Source organism: Canis lupus, chromosome 14 (genome assembly GCF_048164855.1).
Source record: "Canis lupus baileyi chromosome 14, mCanLup2.hap1, whole genome shotgun sequence".
NCBI lineage: Eukaryota > Metazoa > Chordata > Mammalia > Carnivora > Canidae > Canis > Canis lupus.
Window position 1 is genome coordinate 27,342,841 of NC_132851.1, and position 6,000 is coordinate 27,348,840.

Below are 6,000 nucleotides of genomic sequence, written 5' to 3' on the forward strand. Positions count from 1 at the left end.
TAAAGATTAACTTTGTATGTCAAGAGGTGCCTGGCTGACTCCGTCAGTTAAGCATTCGACTCTTGATTTCAGCTCAGGTCATGATCTCAGGGTCCTAGGATTGAGCCCCCGCAGCAGGGAGTCTGCTTGAAGATTCTCTCTCTCTGCCCCTCCCACTCATTCTCTCTCTCTCTCTCTCTCTCTCTCAAATAAGTAAATAAATCTTTTAAAAAAAATGTGTGTCAAGTTGGCTGGGCCATGGGATCAGGAATTTGGTCAAACAACAGTTCAGATGTAACTGTGAAGGTATTTTTTTGGATGAGATTAACACTGACATCAGAAGACTTGGAATAGAACACCTTACCCTCCATAACGTGGGTGCATCTCATCCAATCAGTTGGATGAGCCCTTAAGGAAAAAAACAAAACAAAACAAAACAAAAAAACGGAAGGTCTAAGGAAGTGGGAATTGTGCCTTGAACCAAGATGGTCTCAAGACTCCAGCAATAACATGAGCTCTTCCCTGAGTCTCCGGTCTGCTCGCTGGTCTACCCTGCAGATTTTGGACTTGCCAGCCTCTATAACTTTGTGAGCCAGTTCCTTTTATATATTTCTCTTGCTCTGAAGAACCCTGACTAATGTGCATGGAGTAAACGGATAATATTTGGATACATATTTTAGAGTCATATTACTTAAGCCTTGAGACTGGTGTGATCCCCAAGAGGGCAAGCGTGAGCAGAGAGGAGCAGACCATTGGGCTCTCCACCACAAGTCAGGAGATTTAGAAACTCTGTGTAACGTGTGATGTTTACTAAGCACTTACTATGTGTCGGCATCCCCCAGGACTGGTTGCTGATGTCTATCTCATTTGTTCTGGAAGCTTGGGAAATGATCCCGATTGGGCCACCTACTTATGACTGCTATGTTGTGACGTGTCAGCATCTCCAGAGTTCTGGCAGCAGCATGGCACCCGGCTGTTCCTCCTCCTGTCAGAAATTGATTATTCTGGCATCTTCCTTCCGGGACATTTTCAGTTCCCCTGACCTCCAGCCTCCTGAAACCATTTTGTGTCTCCTGATACTGAGTAATTCTATTTATTAAAACATGTGGAGCCTCCTTACTGGCAAGTGTTGGTAAAAATAGTTCTGCAGCCCCAAGGGACAGGGCCATTTGAACTTGGTGACTTGAAAAACGTTTGGTGTGAATAATGAAAAGTGCAGGACCATGGTGATGGTCCCTCAGCCTCTTTGTTCCTTGTTTTCTTTGTGTGGCAAAACGTTTAACCCATATTTTCCAAGAACTGTGTAGGTGGGTTCCTGGGGACAATTAATTTTTGGGGAAGTATTGTTCCTCTGGATGTGGAAATGATGAAGCAAAGAGTAACATTGAGCAAGAATCGTCCCGATGCCGGGCCTAGGCTGGTTATGGTACCGTGTGCTTGGGGCGTAGGAGGCATCGCTTCTGCTTGACTTGGATTTTGGCCTGGCCTCAGGGTGATGACCCTAGAAACCTTGTTCCAGCCAGATGTCAAATGGATCATCTAATGTTTAAGGCTGCAATTGGTTCAAACTGAGAACAGGTGCAGCCTGGCAGCTAGAAGAGACACAAGTCTTTGTGTGAGCAATACCGGGCTCTGGTTTCCAGCCTGCTCCTGGCTTGCTGTGTGACCTTGGGTAAGTGTCCTCACCTCTCTCTGAGCAGCAGTTCTTTGTCTGTGATGAGTTTGGGCTTGGTGATCTCTGGAGGATGAGACGGTGGCCAGTGGGAGGGTACGTGACCCAAATAAAGCCCCCCACCCCACCCTCCTCAAGCACCCAGCCAGCTATTGTAGTGTGGGACCAGGGCTGCTGAGTTAATTTTTGGACCATGGGGTGTAATGAAATTTCCTGAATTTTAGATGTGCACAAGGAATTCAGAAATATTTACAACATCCTGTGGGTGAAACCTGTAGCCGGATAGAGCCCCTAGGTCTTTGGTTTACAGCTGAGTGTGAGTGCGTTGTCCTTCGGGAGTTATCACAGGCTGGGGGCCCGGAGGTGAGGGAAGCTCCTTGGAGTTATTTTGTCTTGAAATCTGTACAAGTAATTTCAAGGAACTGGGGGAGCAAAGCCAGACTGGATGCCGGGTCACGAGATTGCTGTTGCCTAGAGCCCTGGAGGGAGGGCGTGGCCTTCCTTTCATCCTGGGTGGAAATGTCAGCCCGAGGCAGGGGTTGGGTCAGATGATCTCCTTAGGATTTATCGCCAGGTCGCCAGGTCGGGCCTGCAGCCCAGGGACTGGCTCTGCGGACTGCATGGCATTCCGAGCTGCAGAGAATCGAATATTTCAATGTATTCATTTTCCACTGAACAGTATCTCTGATAGATCTTTTGTGGGTATAAGTGCACACACACACACACACACACACACACCGACACACACACTCCGTGTTCTTTTTTTAACTGCTGCATGATATTCCATAGTTTTCCCCCCAGTGGTTTCGTGGTCATTTTGCGTTTATCCACTTCTCCCTTTAATGTGTACTTCCCATGATTTCATGTCATAGACATTTTCTTTAACCTACACTTCACCTTTTTCCCTCCCCGTCTCCCTTCTTCCTTTTCTCTTTCCCTTGTATCCATCCACGTATAGATCCCTTTATCAGACATGCAGGGCCCACAGGAGCTAGATGTAGGGACAGCGTCTTGAGGCCTTCCCTTCAGGAGCTCTGATCCAATGGGGAGCCAGAGAAGAAGCCCATCATGGTGAATCCCTGGAAGCAAGTTCTTCAGTGTTTTGTTTTTGTTTTGTTTTTTTAAGGATTTTATTTATTTATTCACGAGAGACACAGAGAGGCAGAGACACAGGCAGAAAGAGAAGCAGGCTCCATACAGGGAGCCTGATGGAAGATTCGATCCCAGGATCCCAGGGTCACGCCCTGAGCCACAAGCAGATAGATGCTCAACCACTGAGCCACCCAGCTGCCCCTTCAGTGGTCCTTTTAAAGAAGCTTTTCTTGGCCTTCTGGAGTTTGAGAATCTGAGGTAGAAGGTGATCTTTCAAAGGAGTAGTCCGCCTTTGAAGCAATATTAGCATGTCTGCATCTTTGGAATCTTTCAGGACCCTCGTCAGCTGCCCGCCCTCCCCTTTATCCCATTGCTCAGGCAGTGGCTTGAGCAGAATAACACCCAGGCTGGCTCTGGAATGGTGGCCATGGGAAAGGGCAGGGTGCTGTCCTGGCCTGGAGAGGGTGGCTCTTTCCTTTGCGATGGGAGAGAGCAGATCCTGGAACAGTGCTGCACATCAGAAGTCAGTCTAAAATGGACACGGGGCCCCAGGTCTTCTTCCTTGAGGAGATTAAGATGGATACAAAGAGAAGGCAATGTGTTTACAGACACAGAGAAAAGCTGAAAATCAATTTCCTTATTTTCGGGGCATGTAGGTGGCTCAGTGGTTGAGCGTTTGCCTCTGGCTCAGGGCGTGATCTCAGGGTCCTGGGATAGAGTCCCACCTCGGGCTCCCTGCAGGGAGCCTGCTTCTCCCTCTGCCTGTGTCTCTGCTTCTCTGTGTCTCTCCTGAATAAATAAATAAAATCTTTAAAATAAATAAATAAAAATAAATAATTCCTTATTTTCCAAATAGACATAGTTACGTATGTTTTGGGCCAGGAGCCGTGTCTTGGCTTTTCCTTTCATCCTCTATACCTTCAGCTTCTTTTTATTGTGACATCTTGAAGGTGGTCACAGGGGTCACTTGCAGAGCAGCAGTCGCCAGCAATTGGAGCTCTAGGAATGGAAGAATTTGCGTACAGCGCTTTGGAGCTTGGGCGTCAGAGTTGGGTTCAGGTACCCACTGAACCCCAGTCCCGTTGAGCGAGTCATGGTAGGTACCTCTGTGTCTCAGCTTGGTCCCATGTAAAATGCGGAAAGGGTCACTGTCTTCCTTCTGGGGGCGCTGGATGGGCTGAGTGAACCATTCCGCGTGAAACACCTGCCCTCACCCTGGAACCGTGCCCGGTACATGGTACGCACACGCGCGGCTCAAAAGCCTCCTTATCACAGACGCCCTTTCCTGGCCGTTCTGGGTAAACAGCACCCACCTCGGACCCGTCTCCCGTCCCCATTCTTTCTTTATGGATCTCTGGAGCACTCAGCACCATCTGACCTGTTTGCTTATTTGTTTGTGGACTCTCTGCCCCCAACCCCCGTTGAGCCCCACAAATGCAGGGATTCCTATTGTTTCTGTCTAATGATTGTGTCCCTAGGGCACAGGGAGGGACCTGGTGGAATAGATGAGTATCTATTTTCAGAGATAACCTCCAGGCCCAGACTCAGGCACAGAGAGGGAACGTAACCTGCTGAAGACCAGCCGGCTACTGGCCGTTGGTGAATCTGGACCCTGGACCAGTCTGTTTTGTTTTTTTGTTTTAAAGACTTTATTTATTTATTCATGAAAGACACAGAGAGGCAGAGACACAGGCAGAGGGAGAAGCAGGCTCCCTGTAGGGAACCCGATGAGGGGACTCCATCCCAGGACCCCAGGATCACTATCTGAGCTGAAGGCAGAGGCTTAACCGCTGAACCACAGGCATCCCCAGAGTCTGTTTTGTATTTCAGACCATGATGCCTCCCTGCTGGCAAAACAACCAAAACCCAAAAGTAGCTGTTGCCTATAGGACAGTGAGGACGCGGTCAAGGTTAAGTAAAAGCTGCCTGGGGTAGCTGTTCCCTGAACCTGCCCCCAGGCCCCCGTTTGGTTGTACCCCAGCCTCTCTTGAGTAATATTCATCAGGGAGTATTAACTTGCCAAGAGAAGAAACCAGCCTAAGAGGGTTACACAGGCATGGTGGCCAGGCCTGTGCGTAGTGGCCGTGCTCAGAGTGAACACGAGTTCGTGCCCCTTCCTAGAGGGCCGGCAGTCCACGTGAAGGCTCCGGCTTGTGAGCTTGTGTAGAAGACATCGGGCACCTCGTGGAAGGCCCATTTCCAGACTCAGTGCGAGCTTCTAAAACATGCCAGACGCTTCTGGTTGTTCAGATGCTTGCTATTACATTTCCCCCAAGCCCGAGGTGGGGCTGCAGGGGTCTTGAGGGTAGAAAATTGTCCCTATTATCTAGACCTCACTCCGGTCGGCCTCTGGTAGGTGTTACTGTTCCCAATTTTTTTTTCAAAGACTTTATTTATTTATTCATAGAGACACAGAGGGAGACAGAGGCAGAGGGAGAAGCAGGCTCCATGCAGGGAGCCTGACGTGCGACTCGATCTCAGGACTCCAGGATCATGCCCTGGACTGAAGGTAGTGCTAAACCACTGAGCCACTGGGGCTGCCCTATTCCCATTTTTAAGATGAGTAACTGAAGTTCAGGGAGGTGTGAATCCTGAGGCTGAGATTCCGGCCTGGCTCTGCAAGGTCCCAAGCGTCTCACGCCTCTGCTCTGCTCCTCTGATGGTATTATATTTGGATTCAGGTTCCTGTTGTATTTATTGAGCAATAGCCTAGGCCGGGTGCCGTGCCTAATTTTGTTTCTCATTTGCTCCTTTTGGCATTTAAACCTTCTCCAGGTGCGGTCACTGTGGCTGTAAGAAGTGCGTGAGAGAGGTTACTCTGTCTCACTGCCTTTTGACTCTCTGGGCTGTCCCCCTGAGCTGTGGGCAAGGAGCCCAAGTGTTGGAGTAGCACTGTTCTGGATCCGGACCTGAGCCGGCCTCTTATACTGTGTGATCGCCATCCAGTACTCAGCCTCTCGGAGCCTCAGTTTCCATATTTGTAGAATGGAGCTAGTCCACTTACTTGGAGAGGACACCAAGGATTTGAGATATTAAATATAAAATACAAAGCATGCTGCCTGATGCACAATTGGCCATCAGGAGTGGTGGCGATTTTGTCGTTGTATTTTAGTACAGGGTTGTACCTAAATGCTACTTCTTTGTATGCCTTGTCTTTGTCCCTCCGGAGGGTGATGACCAGGCCTTATCCATCTTGGCATCCCCACCTTCTAACACCGTTCTCGGCACATGGCTGATTTATGCCCATTGCAGCGTGC